Below are 22,907 nucleotides of genomic sequence, written 5' to 3'. Positions count from 1 at the left end.
GATCGCCAGGTCATCCTGGTACCTCCAGCAAATGGAAAAAGGGACAGGACCCTGACCTCATAACCCCATGAAATGCTTTGTCAAGACGGATTACTGTCACTAAAGATGAACTTGGGTTGAATAGGTATACAGGTAGTTTAACTTGTAACACTATGATCGGGATACACTGTTTGCTTAACACCTTTTTCTGTTGACTCACCGCTTGTGATGTGTGATCATAACCAGTTGGCAAACAATGGAGAACATCGCATGTACTGTTAAAATTGAAACTGGCTTCTTGAATTTGAATTTTGGACTGAAGCTGCCAAAATGTTTTCCATTTATATGCCAGCTTTTTAAGTGCAAATGCATCGGAAACATTTATAGGACACTTAACGTTTTCATAATCTATTTTGCTCTATGTGACCTTAACTAAGCAATGAGCTAAACTATGAGTAAAGACTCATGAGTTATCCTTTGAGGATTGAGGGCGTCTAGCACCTTTTCAGTGGTAGAGAGAGCTGTGGGATATATTATAAGCATCAATGAAAAATTAATGAAAATAAACATCACATGCCAGTTTATTGTGTGCAGGTTTAATAGGCTGTTTTTATATAGCTGCAGCCAGGGAGAAATCCCCATTGAGTCCGAGGTGGGCGACATGAGGGGCTGATGACTGATAATGGGCCTATATCAGCCAGAAAAAAATGCTGCTTTGCTGGTCTTGCTCTAATTATGTGATTGAGAAATAGATACATTTTCTACACTCTAAATTTTGATAGATTTTAGATTATGTGTGGAGGTTGCACTCTGAATAGTTAAACAAATGCCCCTTGAGTCTGCAAATCGATATTCCCCCTTGGCTTAAAGTGTCAGAATGTCGGCACAACAAATTTGAGTCTGCGAGGAGTCAAATGAAATCAACTGAAGACTCTTGTGTTACGGTGATTTTGTTATTTACTGAGCGATAACAAGTCCTTTGTACCGATTTTCCCTTGTGCTTTTTACCCTATCTACACTTTCAACAGAGCAGAACATCTCATTTGGAATTTGAGGAAAAATGCTCAGGGAACAATGTAATCTAACTTGTTACAGGTTATCACAAGAGCCAACAATGAGGAGTTCATTCCCTATACTTTCGCTTATCCATATGGCTAAGGATTATATCTGCAACATTCTTCCTGTACTATGAAGTAATCAGATGTATGTACAATGTCATATTTATGCAGTTATCAGTATTATGCACAGAAGATATTGAAAATTACCTTTCAGTAAAGCAGCTGTAACCTACAGCATACTAAGTACTTAACTGGAAGTCTGGTACCTATGTTTTGGTTGCCAATAACGACAGAGTAGTTGCTATATTACAGTCACTTATAATCAAGTCGTAGTGGTCTTGTGTAATCAAGGCCGATGTTTCAGCAATGACAAAAGTCATGGTTAATGATTTTACACAACTATGTATTCTTTACATCTCTTTCTATGTCACAGACAGTTAAAAAAAGGTGTCTTAACTTCAGCCTTTACAGAAAATACGCCCAGCAGTGGTACAAATATGTTAATTTATTAAGTTTAGATTACATATTTGCAACGTAGTTAATGTATTTAGTGGGATGATTTACCCAAGGAAGAATAATCCCCTCTTGCAAGCGTGATCAGATCTGTACTGTACTGTCAGCTGTATTAGATTAGAGGTTTATTTGTCACATGTAATCATATAAGGTACAACTGCAGTGAAATGTAAGAGTCCTCTGTTCTGTCTGATGGGTATACAAAAAAGAGTCACCTGGTTGAATGGTAATGTCCTGTATTACAGGATTTAGCCAAGTTTCAGTGAAACAAAGGATATTACGGTTCCTGATATCCTGTTGGAAACTGATGTGGGCACGGAGGTCATCCAGTTTATTATCCAATGCTAGTATATCGGCTAGCAGGATGCTTGGCAGAAGGCAGAGTGTGGTCAGGATCCCAGCCGGTGTTTAATCCCTCTAAGTTTACCTGGGCGTTTCCTCTGATGTTGAAATGGATGCAGAGATGGACCCAGAGAGGGTCTTGCTTGTCTGTGAGGTCGGGATTGTAGCTGGTGTTTTTATCACCTTCACCTTTTCCCTGGTTTTTACTCCAATGTTGAAATGGATGCAGAGATGGACCCAGAGATGGTCTTGCTTGTCTGTGTGGTCGGGATCTTAGCTGATGTTTGTCCCCTTCACCTTTTCCTTGATGTTTACTCCGATGTTTACAGTTGAAAAACACGGCCGGCCAGGTAGCAGAGTCGACAGGAGGAGATGTTTACCAAGCTGTGAGTTGACCATTTCTCTATCCTGATGGGTGACCCGTAGTCATATGTTATCATTGTCTAATATTATTCACAAAAAGTACAAAAAATATTGTAAAAATAAAGAGTAAAGAGCATAAATTTGCATCAATTTAGTGGAGCTAGCGGAGAGGTGACTGGATAGGTCTGCACCTTCTAGAACAACAAGAAGTGGTTTTGCCAGGAGCCTGTAAGTGCTGTGTCCGTTGTGCATCTGCTGTTTGCTTTGTCATATTTTTTTTAGCTGTCTGTTCCTGTGAATCAGCCCTGCTAAGTTTTTTATGACACTTTTTGCACCTTTTGTTATCTTGTTTGGCTGTGAAATTATCTGAAAGACTTTACCCAAAACAATGCATAATTTTGTTCAAAAACAGGAAAATTGGCTGCTGGAAAAATCACTCATACCACATATACTGTAATTATTGACATTAACACAGAATTGCTCGCCTTTGTCTACTGGCCAACTGTTCCTCTGGAGCTCTGGACTTAGTGTTGTGTAACAATGTCATGTTTAGCACTTAAAACCCTGCATGTGTAAAAACAGATGAAGCTGGTGGAAGTAACATGCATAAGACTGAGTTGAGTCACGCACCTGTGCTAAATCACTGAAGACAGCAAAAGGGCCTTTTTATTCGAGACATAAATGAGTGAAAGATAAAACATAAGTGGTGCAAATATGCTTTTTTTTTTTTTTTAAAGTACTCCTCTTTTGGCCATGATATTTTGATATGAATGACACAAGTCAAGTGAGTGTTGTGTTATGTCTCATCTGAACACAGAACATCCTTCAGCCAAAAGAATTTACTTCATTTTTAAAATGGGAAAACAAATGCAAAAATAAGGGGCAAGCTTGAGCAAGAATATCATATCTTTAATATGACCGTCCTGATTTCTCCCTTATTGGAGTTACTGTATGTCCTTGAAATGAAACCACCCGACGAAGCACTCTGGACCTAATTTCATTTAACGGTAGGTTTTGCCAAGTCAGTGAACCTAAAATGATGCAGTTGAACTCTCCGGTCTCCAGTCTCTGTCAAGGAGGAGGGGAGAAGCGAATCAACCTTAGACAGGTTACCATGCTCTGGCCTCTAGTCAGCCTCAACTCCACCTGAACTTCATTGTATTTTAACCTTGCTTTTTTATGTCTCCTTCTTTTTCCTCCTACATGTTGTCCATTTTCTGCTCAACAGTGCTGCAAAATAAAACTACAGAAAGGAAGACAAAAACATTTTTTTTTTTTTTTTTCCATGGTGTTACGGGTTATTAGGCACACAGGCACATTGAGCTGAGCCTCATTATCAGAGTAAAGATAAACTCAAAAAGCATTAAGGTTGGGACTCACTGATGTATAGCTATGATCGTCACATTGGTTATGCAAATGGGTGTCTGTGTTTTCCATGTGTGTATGAACTAGCTAAATATTCAGCAGTGTTCACATCTGTATACGTACGTGTACATGTCTATGTGTATGAGCGTTTGTCGTGTGACAGAGTTTACAGCGTGCTGGATGCTAATGTAAGCGGACTGACAAACAAAGCAGTAAACATTTCCTCATCGCTTTCCACTGACTTGGTGAATGTTAGAGACTCAGTGGTCCGATCTCATCATCTCAAACTAATAGGCCTTTATGCACATTGCACACACTGGAAATTTAGTGTAATAATTATCTAATTAATTGATGCAGATCAAAAGAATGCAAGCAGAAGAGAATGTGTTTAAGATTTTGCCTTAGGCAGCCCTCAGTGACCACAGTATGTGATATAAATGATACGCCTCATAGAATCTCATCTTCCTCCCCTTTAGCAATCGGCACTGCAAGCTATTGATGTTTGCCGCAATGCACTCGGTGCTTCTGGGCGATATTACTCTCAGATAAGTGCCAGCCAAAAAAAGGTCTGTTTTAACCTGTGATACCTTTTGTGGAAATAGGAGAGAAGCCACTTTGAAAATCAGTGACTTTGAGGTGGATGTTCTGTGGGATTATCATTTTGAAACGGTTGTGATCTCATTTATTTGCCACTTCCATTGCCTGTTGTCATCTGGCTCTGATTACTGAAAACAATATGAAGCACAAAGCTGACAGAGAGCATTAGAACAGGCGAGGGTTATGTGCCTTCAATTAAAAAAGAAGTATTTATTTTATATTCAGCACACTGTAGTGCTCTCTCTCAGTGCAACTGCATGGTCCATAAGTCTGATGCTTGTCTAAAATTGAACAGACTTTATAAGTAAATAACAAGCCACTACAATCTTTCTTTATTATCTGATAACCCGAGTTTGCTGTTTCTGAGGAGAGTTTGACTGTCATGTCTCCCCCCCCCCCCCCCCCCCCCCCCCCTTTCTGCGATTCCTTTTTCAGGCTGTCAAGCCCCCATCTCAAATCACAGATAATCTAATTGACCCTCAACTGAGCCTCACTATTAAAGTGGAGTGGTCTGACCTCAAAGGCATTCAGAAAGCTACTTAAGCACTGGTGTTTTTTCAGTACTTAATTAAAGTGACACAAGCAGTATTCCCAGAGCGTTTAATCAAAGCATTCTTGAAGGTATGACAGTCTCTTTATTTCACTGAAGTGGACAACTGGTTTCCCTGTTCTACACATTCCAGTTTTCAGTGCAGACTATGATACAATATTAAACATGCAGATTTGATAGGCAGCTGCAATAATGTCTCGTGCATACAGTGCTACCTACTAGGGGTGTGACTGAATACAAATATGTTATTCAGCAAAGCACAAATAATGTTTTTTTAAGGATATTTGTTTCATACAAATATAAAAAATATTTGTTTTCGGGGAAAAAAAACATGTCAAATACCAGCGCACAAGTCAGTTACATCGCTATCTCAGTCTCTCTCCTCTGCTCCGCTGTTACGTCTTTCAGCAGGTCTCAACGAGGGGAGTCACATCCACCTGCTACATGATGCATATTTCCCCAACACCCGGAGTTGGGGGTGTTCCCCAGGGATAAAGCTGAACTACTGACACACATTTCATGCACAAGCTTCATAAACACTTATTGTAGCACTTTAATTTTCTAAAATTAAAAGCATAATAAAAACAAAAACAGGAATTTTCCACTTTTATTTGAATACAAATACAAATAATTTTGCTGCCTCAACAAGTACAGATACAAATACAAACACTGGGCCCTCTGCACATCCCTACTACCCAAATGGCTGATGTTGGACTTTAACATGTGGAGCAGAGTCAGTCTGAGTGCCAATCATTAAAAATGAATAGGCAATTAGATCCAGTTTGTGGTGTTTTTGGGAATCTTAATTTGCATTGTTTATTGATTAATATTTGAGGATACTGAAGGCTACTTTGTCACAGAGGTCCCATCAGCATTCGTATGCAAGCATCACAGTTCAACATTATTAGCCTCAAGCTGCACTTCTATAATCAGTCAGCCAGGTAATATTAAAAGGTGGGCTCTTTCAGGTTCTCAAGTGACATAACTGCCTTAATCAAACAGTTATCACGCAAGAGGCCAGAGGGATAGAGAATAATGAGAAAGCAATATCCAAGATTAAGAATTAGTCTTTTCTGTAATGGCTCTGTCTCACTGGGTCAATGGTGCATAATGGTATAGCATACAAAATTGGGATAAAGAAGATTTGAGGATGGTGCAGTGGGGTTTCATGACTCACACTGATGGAAACAAAATGCAGATAATTTGTCCTGTGCACAAAGTGGAAAAGTAGAGTACAAGAGTTACTGTTTTTTTTTTTTTTCCTGCTCATAAACACAACATGCTTCCTTTGTTTGATGGTCTATCTGAGCCACTTTGTTTCCTCAGTAATAAAAGCTCTGTTTGTTATTGCCAGTGTGTGCATCTCTGCACTTGATGCATTAAGTTTGGAAGAAGTGAACTGAATCATTGCTGACAATTGCTGACAATGTCTGACAATATTAACTGCTGTGTTTACCAGTCAACACACTGACTGCTGCATTTAAGACAGCAAAATACTTTATTTCATTTTAGAAATGGACCCACCTCTCTCATACTGTACTGGCTGAGCTTTAGAAAGGATTAGTCTGTATTTCAGATTGTATTCAATATCTTTGGTCTGTGTGGCAACAATACTAGCCCTAAAAGTCCCAAAGGGAGGAACTTTCTCACTCTCTCTCTTCCATTTGTACTTTATTCTTTGCAAGCTGTATTGAAATATTGAACAGATGGAGTCTAATGCTGACAATGGCTATAAAAGGCTTATGAATAACTCCTCATAGCCTACCACATTTTTTCTCCTCTACATTATTCAGTTCCAGTTAGCTCCGAGTAAACTTTGAAAAGCTATTGCAATGTATTTAAACTGGAGCAGGTTAATGTGAATTTCTTAAAAAAAAAAGAAAAATCTTCCCCGGAAAATAGAAGTTGTTTATCCATAATTCTATGAGCTGAAATGAATATAAAAACGGTTCCGTAAAGTGTTTTTCAAAGCTGTCCTTTATTGTAGACTGTAAAATAAAATATGCACTGTAATGTGATGCTCTGATGAAATAGGGAAAAATCCTTTCCACCTTGTTTCTAGTAATATTTATTGCATTCCTGTGGTTTTGACCTCATTTTTCTTCTTAATTGCAATGTCTCTAATGTTGATAATGTTTACAATGGATTATTAATAGAATGCCCCATTTACTATGTTTCTACCTGGTAACAATACATAAGCTCCTGATATGCTTCTGGTACCATTTCATAGGCTAAATACAGCAGGTTTAACCAACTGGTAGCTACCACTTTCAGCAACACTCAATGTTAAAAAGCTTTCTGGGCTTTGCCTGTGAATACACACAGAGGCAACAAGGTGCATCTGTTATTAAACCATTTGTTAAGCGCTTAAACAACAAAAAGAAAATGTCTGTGTCCTTTTCGTTAAACTTTGGACTTAACCACCGATGAACAGAAACATCAAATGGTGGAGTACTTGAAACACACGAGGCTGAACATTCAACCTTGGCTTACTCAGGGTGAAGTTTCTCTTCGCTAATGAGTTCTAACCTATGGCGTTCCAACTCCAACTGTTGCTTTGCCTGAATGTGAGCTAATTCAGTTTCCCACACGCCGGCATCTTGTTTGAGCTTTTCTTGCTCCAGAGTGTGCTCCTGCTGAAATTGTAGCTGCAGGAGCTCCTGTTGTTGTTTAAAAGTCAGCTCTGGCCAAAACCCAGACAAAACACCTGGTATTTCATTAGTAACTTTACCTGACAAACTAGTGCCAGGGGATGCTACCTCATGAGGAGGATTATTGGCAGAAGTTAGGCTTACAGCTCTTGCACTTTTAAACTGAAGCAGGCAAAACTTTTTGACTCAATAAAGTGGCATTTAACTTGATCAGCATTGCAACTTTACATAGTTGATCTAGAAGCTCTATACTGTAGTGCTCAGCAATTCCAGCAGCTGATCTTTTTAGGAATTTATATTAAATATATGTAAGATGAATTTTGGAGCTCTTCCCTTGGGGACTGAACAAATTCTTCAATATAAGTCATTTCACAAAATGTACAAATTGTTAAAAAACAGTTGAGGGAGCAAATTGAAGAAAAAAAAAAACATTTTACCACATACCTAACACAAGATACTCAACCTTGCTTAAATCTAACTATGCACCACAGATGGACCACAGCTGCAGTCTAATAAGTCTACACAGGCTACTAAGTGATTCACTCAACCCTCAACTTCATACAGGATCAGTGGCAGGATTCTTTAAACACAAATCCCAGTGAACCGGTTAACTTGCAGCATGCCGAAAATCACTTAGAACCTGAGCCACTTGCTGCACAAAAACCACAAAGTAAAACCATAATTCAATTCATACTGCTCTGCTGCTCCCAGTGTTTTCTCACCATGCTGTCTGACTCCAGTAAGAACAAGTTGTCCCATATTCAACGCACTGCTTCCAAAATCATTGGTCATCCAACCCCTAACCTCTCAGATATCAATAACGGAGAGCCATCACTCACATGGCACTCACCATAGCACATGACCCTGAATACCCCCTCAATGCTTTTTTCACTCTACTCCCATCTGGTCACAGATACAGAATACTTGATGGGAAAAAGGCATGTTTGAGCAGATGTTTTGTCCTCTCTGCTATAAAGCGGTTTTAAATTCCATTTCCCACAAATCACAAGATCACTCTATCTATTAGTCTTTTTATCTGCATGTATGTGATGAAATCAAAATCTGTGGACAGCACTCTCCTGCAATTAGTGTTGTATTTCCTGCTACAAAGCACTAAATATTCAAAGTACTGGGGAAATCAAAGAAATCCTGGACGAGCCCCTGTTTGTTACCACTCGGTTCAAGGCTGGCAAAGCAGAATTATAGTACAAAAAGTACTTTATTGAACCAAATAACTAAACATCAGGTGTGTAAATAGAGCAGAAGTAAGTAGTGTATGTATGTATGGATGTGTGTAACGATTGGTTTAGGCTTGATCAGAACTGGTTTGTATGTGTTGTCCGACCACGTTATAAATCAAAAGTGTCTATAGTTGTTCCAAACAGCTACACTTGATGCTGGAGTGAACAGTTGGCTGTCATAGAGACGTGGCAGATGTGATATTGTTTAAATACGGGGATAACACATTACAGTCTCTCCTTGAAGATGTTCATAGTGCTGCACTCGGTTGTTCACATGAAAAGTGACATGAACAGTTGAGTCAAACCCTGGCTCCTCTCTCACCGCTGCACAGCTTGCCAGTCACACTGCAACGTGGGTGTAAATGTTGGATCTTTAGTTTTGGAAAGTTACAGAAATGGCCGTACATAGACCCCACCCCACTTCAACATTGGGAAGATATAGGGGGAGGGGGGGTTCTGTAGCTAATTGATCTTCTGGCAAGCAGTTGTGGCCCTTTTAAGTACTGTGTATTGCAAACAGAAAAACGGTGTAGATTTGGGAGGATGGTGGGAGCCTTAAGAAGGTTAGTCCTTTATGTACTTAGAGGACTAGCCCAGCACAGATGTTGCAGGTTTGCCTCCCTACTCCACCTACCAACTACCACCAGAAAGAAAATGCAGCAGAGTAAGAAAGGCAGGCAGAGTGGGTGCAGTCGTCACAGTATACTGTGCATCCTTGGCACACAACGTTTTTCAGGATTAATTTAGTTCTATCTTATCTCATTTTAAGGTGAGTGGGCACTGTGCAGCTGTGTCATTTTGGCAAATATAAGTTCTGGATCGGACTCTGGCAGGTTCCTGTTGTCAAAGGAGTCAGATTGAGATTAGGGCCAAAAAGAAAAAAAACTTCAGGAAATCTGTAATTGAAATTGCATCCATAAAATAGTGGAACATAAATCAAGTATAAACTGACTCTCCAGTCTCAGTAACAGTCTGCTGTAGAAGTAAAAAAAAATGAATCCATATGCGGATTTGTAATGTGTGGAAAAAAATTGATTAGGGTTCGATGAGCAGCTACTGTGAAACATCATCTGTCTAATGTGAATACACTACGCTTCTTCCTTTTCTTTTCTTTTTTCCAGCAGCTTCAAGCCTCAAATCATGATTTCCCCAGAGCAACTGTTAATTATGTAATTCATGCTCATATAAAGATAACAGATCATCCATGTGTTTCTTGAATGAGTCACATGTCACAGTTATTTGTCTTTTTCGTTCTCTTATACACAGTTATCACGCATGATTTACATATCTAAATGTACAAATGTCGTGCGCTGTCATGCTATCACACGCATGACCATGTGGAAAAATACTTAAACTGAATACTCACTCAACCAAAGACATCTGCTCTGTGTTTTAATTGTATTTCTTAGAGGTGAAAGTTAAATGATTTCTTTCAGAAGTGAAGTAAATAGAAGAAATCATTATACTGAATCTGAAAAGCCTGTTTAAACAGCACAAAATGGCTGCATGTGTTGATTATATATGTGAAACCTTAACCCATCAGTTTGTGCTATTTGTGACTTTTCCCTAGCCTTTTTTTTTTAGTAAATCCAAGTTTACAGGATACATCTCAAAGTATCAGCACACTATATTTTACAGCTCTGCATAGTTTTATGTATATGTACAGTAAAGGCATCACAGATTAAGTGTAAATGTGCCTCATTGCAGAAACCATTATCCATTAATACAATTCTACATAATTGACAGGAACAGGAAGCATTGCTTTCCACAGAGATAGTTTTGGTTAGAAGCAAAACCAGAAAAATACAAAGTAGTACTTTTCACAAGTATAATAGCAGGATCGTGTCTGTAGTTGATCAAAGTTTACATTAAATCTCAACTTCTTAACTTGTTTGATTATATATATTGTATTGAGATATTAGTATTTATATTATATTGTGGTCACTGAAAACATGTTCCACATTAGGTCTGTCTAATGTCACCTGGCTGCAAACCAATTTTGCCTACCTGGGGGACAATAAAGACAAACAAGTATAAAATAAAGACCACTGGAACTGAAAGAGTGTCATTTTCAATACCCACATTGGTCAAACTTGTTCACATTCAGACTCATGATGTAAGCTAAAGCAACCCACCAAAAAGATGAATGAGTTTATATATTGCAGGGATAAAATACTGCTAACAATGTGAAGAAACTCAAACCTCCTGTAGCTCCATTTTGCAGGAAAAGCCCAGCAGCAACAAAAGTTAAGCTTTGCTTGTGTATTAAGCACAGTAAGTGAGTGGTAGTTAGTTAGTTAGTTAGTAGTAGTAGTAGTAGTAGTAGAAGTAGAAGTAGTAGTAGTAGTAGTGGTATTGCATCTGTACACCTGCCACCTCACCCTTGTCTGTGCTTACTCAGGTGAAGGAGACTGTGAGTTTTTTACTACATTTTGGGGAACATCACACTTGTACAGGTTATCAAAGTGAGGAATGGGCCTTCTATACATTTTTAATAACACCATGCAGCCTAGTTTACTGCATGATACTGAATCAAAAAACTTTCCAATTTTAAGATGTTTCCCAAAACATAAGCCTAGAGATTTATGGCTCCACGTAAGAAGGATGATGTGTCAGCCCATTGGATTGTGAAGACAGTCAGATACGGGGCTAGTAGAGGTCTTTCTGGCATAGGGGTGACTGGGCACATTGTTGTTTGTCTTCTACAAAATGAAGTCAGAACGCCGCAGCCTTTGGAGATTTGTCTTGAATTATGCCTCCTCTGACTCATTCTGCTCAGATGAAGAAAAGTAAAACTGAACCTGTTGAAGTTTAGCGAGCACAATGGTTACTCTTGGGCATCCACTTTTATAGTTAATTAAAACTGAAGCAAAAAAAAACCCAACAAGCAATCCACGGAGTGATTAGCACATCCGCAATCATCCATCTTATTGTTTGATATCTCCCACATGACCTTTCATGACTGACTCTGAGTCATGAGTACTATGATATCATGGCAAAAAAGACAACAAGTATTATGCTGTTGGCTACAGACTTGTAGCACCTTTTGTGCTGCCCATTTTTTTGGTTCTGTTCAGGTTCCATATTGGGTAACTGGCACCAGTTATGGCAACCAGTTTAGGCAAGATGGACTCTTTGATGCTGTTGCCACATTTTCTCTTGACTGTTGCACTGGCCAAAGCATTCGATTGTCAAATTCCAGACTCTCTCCATCCCACTCCTCCCTTTTTTAAAACACCATCCTGTCCTTCTTATTTTTTTTTTTTTAAAGCACACTAGAAACACGTATTTTCCCCTCCATAGAGAGGCTGCTCTCTGCTCCAGTGTCGGTACTCAAATTGTTTTCAAATGAGAAAAAATGACTCTAAAGGTCTAAAAAAAAACAGCTAGAGCCAGGGTTTCCTCTTGGGACAGCAATCTAAGCTGCATACCATGTAAACACAAACTACATATTACATGTCTCTGTCCACTTCACTGTAACCCAGATGCTTTTCACAGTATCACCAGGAACTCAGCGAACACTGTACTGGCACAATATGTTGATTTTTAACTATTCCGATTCTGTCACCCTTATATCAAATATTCTATTCTGCACTCTTACAGTGGTTCCCCAACAGACAACGCTGTTCATTTTGAAGTTTTTATTAAATTATTAGTGATGATTTAATGATTAATGATGATTAGTGAAGACCCAAAAAGTGAAGTAATTTCAGTTTATTCAAGGCCACAAAGTATATTTTAGTAGAACTGAAACAACTAATTGATTAATTGATTAGTCAGTAAATTAATCTGCAATATTTAGATATGTTCACTTCAGTTTTGGGAAATTGTGACTGCATTTTTCACTTTTTTGGACATGTTATTGACTAAAAGATTATTATATTAATCAAGAAAATAATTAGCAGACTGATAAGGAAAATAATCATTGCAGCCCTATATTTCAGAGTTGTATTTTTTTCATGAAGTCATCTGACTTGTTTGATTTTTTTTTTTTTTTTTTTTTTTGAGTGGATTAGTCAGAGTTTTGTGGCCTCCTTTGAAACTCTCAACATTAACAATTAAAAAGGCACCCGGCTGTCGCTGTCTCGTTAATCTCAGTCACAACTGAGAAACTCACTACTCTCTGTGGCCTCTATTTACAGGTAAACACAATACATTAACCCCCCCCAACTCGAATCTTGCTCATATCAGTCCTCCTCCCCTGGCCCCCCTTGCATCCTCTCCCCCTTACATTGTGTCCTATTCATCACAGGCACTACACACACTGAGGAAAGTACGATCATGCTGACCTTGAGGAAGTCTTGCTCATAAGAAGACTCACCCAGGCCAAGATCTAGGGTCTGTCAAGATGATTTCTTATTCTATTTAATGGAAGAAGTGCAATGCTTTATCACTCCCCAGGTTCATGGTTTATATAAGGCATAAGGACCAACCCTTTTTGAAATGGTAAGCTGTTAAGTCAAAAACGCTGCGCACCAAAAAGATGTCCTTAAGAGTCACAGTGATTTAGGTGCAAGGGGGGTAATTTTATGTTAAATTGGCACTCTTCTGAATAGTAAACTAAGAAACAAATGACAATGTCCTCCTATCTCCTCAATGACATTTTATGCTCAGGCATTTGTTGGAAGATAAGCATGAATGAATACAGAGGGAAGTGTTTCTTTGTCCTTGCGCTCTCATCTAAGACCACAGTTGAGAGTGTTTTGCTACAACAAAGGTTTTCGATTGGATGGAAAAGCCTACTTCTTCTGCAGGAGGTATATTGCATTAATCATTTTATACCAAGTCTGTTTTTTAAAATGCTTTTTTGTAATTTTGTTTCATTTTTCTAGTAATAGTCACAAAGTTGCAAAAATGATAATTTATGAAATTACACATGTAGAATTTGTGGCGATCTAGCTTTTTCCTCTTGGTGTAAAACCTCTCTGGAGCTCTAACTTTGACCACTAACAACTAACACGAAACATTCAGCTAGAAACTGTTTTTGATCAGTAACAACAACTTCAATCAGCACATTAGGAGTCTTATTCAGCCCTGTTATTGACAAATCAGAAGCAGTGCCAAATAAGTCAAACCAATGCTCCCCAAAAACATAGTTGAACAATTTATCCACACCCTCATTTCCTCCCATCTTGACTACTACAGTTCATTATTACTTGTCTAAACAGTGAAGCAATGGCCCATCTACAGTTGGTGCAGAACGCAGCAGCAGGACTTCTCACAAACACTCGACGTAGGGAACACATAACTCCAGTCCTGGCCGAACTACACTGAGTTCCGTTTAAGATTATATTGATTACTTTCAGATCCCTACATGGTCTGGCTCCACTTCAGATCTCTTAACCCCTATTCTGCACCGAGACCCCTCAGATCAGAGAATCAAATGTTAAAAGTTCCACGGTCCAGGCTTCAAACAAAGCCGGATCATGCTTTTACTCTTTCAGCTCCAAAGCTGTGGAACAAACTCCCCCTCAGTACCAGATCAGCTGAGTCAGTGCTTGAGTTTAAAAAACTTTTAAAAGCCCATCTGTACACACTGGCATTTGTATAATATTTTTATTCAGATGTTTTAATGTTGTTCTTTTTAAATTTTGTTTTATTTCTCTATGTTTGTGCTCGCTATCTTTGCACCTATATTATATGGCATTGTATTTTGTGAAGCACCTTGTACCTCTGAAAGGCACTATAGAAATGAAGTTTATTATCATTTACTATAAAAGGTTTGAGTTACATTTTAGTTTATAAATGAAGAATAAAAGTCTAGTTCAGTATTATTAAATGATTCAGTAAAAGAGCAAAGACAATGAAGTTCCATGGTATGTTTCACAGACTTTATCGTAGCTGTGGTCACAGAGTGGAACCTCAATCATATCACCAGTAGGTGACATGACTGGCAGTCTAACACTATTCTCAGAACATGATAATAATATAAATGAGCAGGCTGATATTTCATGGGTAAGTGCAGCTGAATTTTGCAGTTAGCTCCTATCCTCCCATATCAAACGGCTGCCTGCTGCTGTGCTAGCTCAGCCTCTGTTCTACTCCAGTAAGTTATGATGTAATTTTCCTCAGTGCCATGATAACGATAAGAGGAGATACCAAAAGGAGTGACTTTCATGGGTAAATATTTTAAATTAAACTTCAGCACCTACACAAGCAATTCTATGCACATACTGCAGACTTGGAATTACACCTCAGATGTTGTAAATCATATGAAACAGTTTCCAAATGTGTATATCCTTTTTGTTATGTCAGTTCGTAGTCAGAACTATAGTTTTGTTAAGTTAAGCCATCTTAAAATGGCTTTATACCATATCCTACCTTGTACAATATGCATCACAGTATCTAAGACTGAGAAGATGTATGAATTTGGTGTAAGATACTGTGATAGGATTACTGAACAGATTGGAAATAGACTAAAACATTAATGCTGCACTGGTTGCATTTAAAGTAGTTTATATGCTAGGGAGGGTAACTTGCTCAAGTGTGTTAAGCAAAATGTGAAATGTTATACTTTGTGAGAGGTACTTCACAGGAAGGTGGTGTCTGCTGCACTGGGAAATGATGTGATTTAAGGAGCACATTTGCTTTTAATGAAATGAAGATGAGTTTTGACGTGGATGAATAAAAGTGAAAATTTTATGTGGCATACAGTAGAGGACAGAATTAATTGCAAAGGCTTCTTGAAAAGAGGGAAAGGGAAATACTGTTGCTAGATACACTAGCATGAGACCTCTTACATCAGATGTTCTTGATCACAGGCTAGGGCTGTCACTTTTTATTCGAACTTTTGTTCAAACGTGGCGAAAAATGATATATTCAAACTGTAATGACCTGCTCAAACTCAAAATCTACAGTCTATGAGCGCAACGGACCGTTTGAAGTAGTTTGACTTGTGAACCAGCAGAGGGCGTTCTTAAAATTCACTCTCAGCTCGACCTATTGCGTGTTCTTTGACCTCATCAGTAAACTTAGCTAATAAATAAAATTGGAGAAGGACAGTAGCGAGCAAAGCCATCCTGACTGGATAATCATGACACCGAAGCATCTGAGAAGCAGTGTTTCGGGGGGCTACCTCGAAGATGGCAAGCCGTTTACCAAATTTGTAAAAATCACCTGCCTTACTCTACAACAGCAACAAATCTGAGGATTCACTTGTTATCTTACAACACAAATGTGGCAGCGGAGGCATCAAACGAGTAGAGCAATGTGAACTCTACAACTTGTCTGACACAGCACTATCTCAAGACACATATTGCAGTTGTATGAGACCACACAGGAAAATATAAAGACTGTACTGAACAGTAAGATGCTCTCTCTTACCACTGACAGATGGACATCGCTGGCCATATATGCGTATGACAGCAAATTGTATCTCCGACACATTACAGTATATAGGTTGTATTCAAATTAATTTGAACAAATTGCTTGTTAGTTCAAATTTGTTTGAACTTGACTGTTTGAAAAAGTGACAGCCCTATCACATTTCTTTGATACTTTTTTTTTTGGAATAAGCTTTTTTAAAGCTTTTTTGTTATCAATGATAAAGTTGAAGTGCCAAAAAATTGTTTGAGTCACTTGTCAAGCAAAACATTCACCGGTTTCAGATTCTCAAATGTGAGAATCTGCTACTTCTCACTGTTTCCTATCATTATCCTGTGAGTAACTTTGGATTTTGGGCTGTTTGTCAGCCAAAAAAACATATCTTTTAAAGTCAACAGATTCATTGCTAATCAAAAAACAGCAATTGCTGCCCTAATACCAGCATTTATAACTAGTACTGCATCTCATTGGTCACCACAGAACGGATTTTTCTGGTAACACCTCAACTCAAGTGAAAATAAACATGTATGAATTTTATTGATCCCTCAAAGCCATTATCTGTTTAAAAAAAAAGCAAGAGGTATGCTAATGGCCTAGAAGTTGTCTGCAAGATTTAATCAATTCACCAGAATGGAGTATTCCATATCTATTTCTATCTCACACTTTTCTGCAGGAGTGCTACATCGCTGCTCAGCCCATATAATGAAAGGCCCCCTAGCACCCTCTCCAGAAATCATTACAATCTCCCTCTACCTCTAGGGTCAGTAAACTAATAGTCATTCACCTGTGTGACAGGAAATCTTTCCCAAGTTGCCATTGGGGGCCAGTGAGGTTGTGTTTAAGGTTATAGAGTCGAGTCCAACCAGAGATGACTGTTTATTGTTTGGATGGTTCCTGATGATTAAATGAGTGTCGGGCAGAAAGTATTTCATCACAAATGCAAAGGATGGGTATGACGTATATAACCTGCTAATTGCCTGTCTGCTTGAAACTGGCAATTGCGTTATTCTGTGCTTGCCAAATGTGGAGACACAACAAAGAACAACTTTATAAATAGTAGAGTCAACATATTGGCATAGAAGCACCCTTCATCATCCACTTGTGCTTGTGCCTGTTCATGGCCTCTGGTGATTTTTTTTTTTTCCATGACCACAACCGTTTGTGCCCACTGTTGGCTGAGAATCTGTGGTGGATTTCTCAAAGGGATGGCCCAAATGTAGTCAAAGGCACAAAGGCTCCAGGGTCTCTTTGGACTATTTTAGACTTTGCTCTGCAGTATTCAAAACATGTATGAAAGAAAGTTCATAAATAAAGTACATTTACAAAAGTAGAGACAATTAATTGACCTCAAAATATCTTCACAGAGAATGGTTGTGAATGGAAATGCACTGAAGTAAACTTAAAGTAAACTAAGAAAAGCAGCTTAATAATGTCAATGACATTTCAAAAGAAATGTTTGTCATTTCATTTGACCTTTTTAACTGTAGCCATTGTGGACTTTAACAGTGCAGATGAGCCACAACAGGGCTTAGATATGAGTAATAATCAATGTAATCAATCAAACTTTATCTCGCACAGCACACCAGCTCACTGTTTTGTATGTTCATAAGGTAAAACAATTGTCTCCTAAATATAAAATGGTATAACTTCTGGTAACTGCATCCTTCCTATGTCTATTTTCACCACCACTTCAAAAAACGTGTATATACCACAGGGGGAAGGTTATATTTGTTTGCTTTCCAGAAAAAGGTTTTACCTCTGCGGGGCTTTTCTACCACAGAGAGAAAGAAACACCATGTCCAAAAAGCTGACAAACGAACAGAGACAAATCTATATAAATAATTGCTAACTGGAGTGAAAAGGAGTTGCCCATCATTCAAGGCAGAAGTGTGCGCAATATCTCCTGGAGATTGAGAGTCATCCATCACTGCATGACTTTAATTTGAGATGTTTAGGACTCTCGCTGATGATTGTCTGAGAGCTGAGGAGAGCCCTGTCTTAGAGGTCTGCAGGGGTCTTGGCTGAGTGTAGCTCGCTGTGGGAGAAATTGCTGCCTGACACAAAGCACATTCATAGACGTACAATAGTTTCATCTAAGATTGGTCTTGAGACTGCAGGACAGAACAACCAAACTCACTGCCTGATTAGCATTCAGACGCTTTTAACAGTGCAAGCCACTATCTGACAGTTAGCTTATTACATCTTATGGTGCTACAGATATACACACAGACAGATGGGGCTGAACAACATGCAAAAAAAAAAAATCATATTGGGAATATTTTGATAGATATTGCGATATGAGTCACAACAGTAGGAATGGTAATTTTTGCACTGAAAAAAATATAAAGATGATGATGTGGTTTTTGCATGTTGCAGCTCCTGCACTCGACCATATTGCGATTTCGCTAACATTTCGGTTAACTGTCCAGCCCTACAGATGGGCACAGTTTTTAGGCTCACACACATTCACATATGCACACTCGGACACACCTCATTTAGAGCGGAATGATGTCAAAATGAGTCCATTGAGTGGGGGGGGCGGAGATTGAAGAGCCCAAGGTAAAGAGAGTCTGGAGACTTCAAATAATCTCAGGTATTGATTCTATTTAAGCCCAAGGCTCTTGATGTTCACTTACTTCAAAATGCGGTGATAGGTGGCATATCCGGATGAATGATCGCTGTAGTTCTGCTTACGGTAAAGGCTGCAGACTATCCATAAATAACGGCTCACCCTAATCAAACAGTGCAGTGGATGCAAAGATATGATGACAGCTTAGTGGACATGTGCTTTAATTTACCGCGAAGCACTCAGTCTTGCCATTAAATTTACATGGACACAGCGAGAGGAGAGAAAGGCATAAGGAGCGGGTTGACTTTACATTCACCTCGGCTCTGCTGTCTCGCTGTGGCAGATTCATATCCGTCAGGCCATGAATAACATCTTTTGCTTTTGTCACTCTGTGTTCCTTCTGGAGTCACATGATTATATGAAACAATTAAGATAGATATGTTTGATGACATAAAAATAAACCAATATGACATGTTTCACAGTTGTCACAGACAGTGAATAAACCAACACATTCAAGCAGTATTGTCTGCTGTACCCAAGTAGTAATATCTTTTCAGAAATCATAAAAAAACTAATCAATCTCAACTGCAGAGTGATATAATAAAGATGTAATTGCATCGGCCAATATGAATTGAGATTTGATTAAAGCAGTGTAAATAGAAGGCTGTGTGGTACAGTGCGATACAAGGTGATCTGATGTAACACTATGACTATAATACGATATGATAGGATGCTGCTCGCTGTCTTTGCAGAGAAGTTTCACCCATCAAGGGCAGCACTGAAAGTGTGCAACATGCACAAATAACAGAAACCTGATATTCTGAATATGGGAAGTTAGTCGAAAGGTTAATGACTGTGTTAGAAAAAAATGTTTCCTTCCACTTCACTCTAGATAGGTGAATTTCTTTTTTATCATGATACGCACCTGAGCCAGGTAGTATCACTGCCATCACTTAATATAGCACAAGTATATTGTGTGTCTCTTCATTTATCCCCTCTAATGCAGTTATAATACCTGAATGGTTGGTGGCTTCATGCCCTGAATTCTCATTTTCTGCACAGTAGCCTCTGTGTACTCAAAGGGTCCAGCTCCTCTTTTCCTTTGAAAGTGGACTCCTTGGAGCGTAATTTGATTATTCCAAAGCAGGTGTTTTCAGCTGAATGCTGATAAGAAGACTCACTGCCTCTGACAGTAAAGTGAGTTACATTAGATGTGCTTAAAATAGTGGAAGGCAAGAGTTTACTTATTTATTTTTTTTATCTAATCTGTAGGTCTAGATTGGATTGACTTTGAAAAGATGTGCTAGAAATCACAAAGCATCTCTTCAGTCAGATTGAAATAATGTTACACACATACAGGGAATGGGAAGTGAATAATCAGCATTATTTCTGGTGCAGGAGTAACAATGCATATTGGTTGGTAAATCCATGAAGTGGCATCATTGGATTATGTGTGTCCCTGTCCATGTGGCAGCCAGTTGCTCAAACACTAGACACATTCAATGCACTTGAGGTAATTGTGCCTTGGAAGATTTGAAAGGAAGCAAATTTGATGCTGTAACAACTTGCAGCGGGACCACTGATGTAACAATCAAATATATAAGTTCAAAGCAGATGTAGCCCAGCATCGCTCGGGGGTACATTCTCTATATTTTGTGTCCTTATATTTCCTTTCTGCCTCATCCGAATAAGCATCTGCTGCTGCTGCGGAATGGGGGCAAGGTTGCATCTGTGATCCCATGTTTCCCAGCAAATCAGATTCTGTCAAGCCTCTTTGATATCCCTCCCAGATTGTTTTCTCTAATCCCTTTCCACACCACAAGAATGGTCTTACCCACTAATAATATTGCTGATATACACTGTGTGCAAACAAAAGGCGTAATCTCGAGCCTGTGATTGAGCCATCACACTGAGTGCGCTTACTCTCAACTGAAAACACTTTTATTAACACTGCGCTGTGTAAACAGATTCTACACTATCTGTTACATTGAAACAGAATACGATTGTCCTTGATGCTGCCATTTCCATGTAGAACACACTATCGAATAATATAATTCCCAACTCCATAATAATCATAGAAGAATCGCGTGAAATATGGTTAAAATGTTTGTAGTTCGGTGGCTTATTTACGCACAGCTTGGATCAACTTGCCAAAACCACTTGACATGCCACGGTGTGATGAACACTCTCCAACAGAGAGTTGAAAAAGCTACGCCACCTTTCATATGCAGATGAACTAAAATAACTCAGACCTACAAATGAGGTCGGCACATCCAGAGCTAAGTGCCGGCTGAGATGTGAAACAATCTGCTTTAAATGACACTTAAACTGCATTCTAGTGTCGTTCCCACAAACCGTGACAGAAAGCACAAGAGAGACACAACAGAGCAAGTGTCTGCGATCGTGCGACTTGAAACAGCAGTCCTGTTTCTCACAACTCCTTTGGTTTGAAACGTTGTCAAGGGCACAAGCTGATACACATTTTCATCCCACTTAACCAGCTCTTTGAAAGATGTGTCTCAACTGTGCTTTGCTCAGGGAATGATACCTATAACATAATCAAATAAAACACCTTCAGTTATGTGAAGCTCTGTCAACAAACTATGAAAAATGAATATAAACTGCACCATCCGAGTCACGGTAGAGTTGCTGAAAATCTTGTTTGTTAATTCCTATGAAGGTGAAAACTAAGGCACATGTGAAATACCTACAGGCAGAGTAAGATCAGCTTAAAGAGAGGATACACTTACCCTCAGTGGGACACTTTAAAGCAGAGACGTCGCCAGTTTAATCCAAACAGTCACTGAATCAAACTGTCCTCCAACCTTTTTACGCAAGAGCAGATTCTCTCCTTTGTAGCTTTTAACTCCTCTTTTTTAATTCCCTCTCTCACCCTGCCTTCCTCTTTGGTGCCTTTCTTTCATTATCCCACTCTCTGTGTACAGTTTGAGCCCACGCTGGAACAGAACGGATGCTCCTGAGTGTATGCGCCTGTGTGCAAAGGTACGGAGACAACAGCTTTCAGAATAGCTGGAGAAATTACACAGGAGCTGTACCAAAGTGGAGTGTGTCCGTGTGGTTATAGAATGACGACCGAGAGAGAGCGCGCGAGTGAGTGAGCGGCGAAGTGAGAGAAAGAAGCTTGTGTGTGTGTGTGTGTGTGTGTGTGCATTCATTAGAGTGAGTGAGAGAGGAAGTGTGTGAAGGAGAGAGAGAGAGAGGGAGAGAGAGAGAGAGAGTGAGGAAGAGAGAATGTGAGAGGGTTTGTGAGCGCTGCTGGCTCAGTGGTGAGCGACAGTCGTGATTGCTTTGGCGTAAGGCAGTAGCGCAAACCTCCCCCCCCCCCCACCTCCCCTGCCCCCCCCTTTGCTCGTCAGGTCCCCTGAGCTCTGGGGGATCTTCATCATCAAGCAGATTAGAGCCAACTAGCAAGCACCACCCCCCCACCCCCCCAATGACATACACACACACACACACAGAACCAATGGTGTGTGCTGTGGTCACCGGGGATTTTCTAATTGGAGAGACACTCTCAGATGCTGCTTTTGACCAGAGCTCATATGATGACAGATGCTTTAATTTCCAACTGAAATTGATAAACTTCACCCTTTTTACAGTGGGGAAAAAGAAAAAAAAAAAAAAAGTTTTGGTGATAAATCCAGTAGTGTTGTTTGGGGAGGTTGGGGGGGGGGTGTAAGACATTGGAGTCAAGGGTGTGGTGATTTGGGCATCCATTATTCTTCTTTAACTGACAGCTGAGCCAGCAAGGGGAAGCAGCTATAATGTAAACAAACTTGTTCTTGTAACCTGCAAGCCGAATCACAGACCGCTAGCAATGCAGAGGAACTGTTTGCTGCAACGTTACAACACCACTCAGCATCGAAATATGATCTGAATCTGGAAATTGGCCAGTGAATTTTAAAACTGTTTAACCTGCTTCAACTGACTACCTAGTACCCATGTAGCCTTCCTCATGAAAGGAACAAGTACATTTTTTCCCTTTGAGGGAATTAGTTTGGCTTTCAGGTTGAGCTAGCCAACTGGCGAGACAAGATATGTTTTAATGCTTTTATACAAAAGTGACACATTGCAGCATGCAAGCAAGCTAATGTTTTCCACAAATCTTTTGTTTCCGTGTCATTGGCTGCTGAATGGCTTGCTGTTAGTGTCACTGTCACGCCGCAATAGGCAACTGACAATTACTGCTTTATGCTAAGCCAATTTAGAATCAAATGTTTTTTTGATTGGCTTATGCAAATTGGTTCTCCACCTACGTAGGTAAATACCCAATTGTAACCCCCAATGGCAGATGCTCACAGGAGTGTCTGTCCTTAAAGGGAGGCCACAAGACTTGTT

The 22,907-nt window shown here is 39.4% G+C and overlaps 1 protein-coding gene across 1 annotated transcript in view; it reads right to left on the bottom strand.

Annotated features, from left to right (window-relative positions):
- LOC122972982 (cadherin-12-like) overlaps positions 1–21,643 on the bottom strand; it is a 101,734-nt gene extending 80,091 nt beyond the window's left edge. The window contains exon 1 of the mRNA XM_044340427.1: positions 21,302–21,643. The gene's annotated coding sequence lies outside the window, so the exon portion shown is untranslated. The remainder of the gene's footprint in view (positions 1–21,301) is intronic.
- Positions 21,644–22,907: the final 1,264 nt, after the last annotated feature.

This window comes from Thunnus albacares, chromosome 21 (assembly GCF_914725855.1).
Source record: "Thunnus albacares chromosome 21, fThuAlb1.1, whole genome shotgun sequence".
In the NCBI taxonomy this organism is placed as follows: Eukaryota; Metazoa; Chordata; class Actinopteri; order Scombriformes; family Scombridae; genus Thunnus; species Thunnus albacares.
This window is presented reverse-complemented; position numbering and strand designations above follow the sequence as displayed.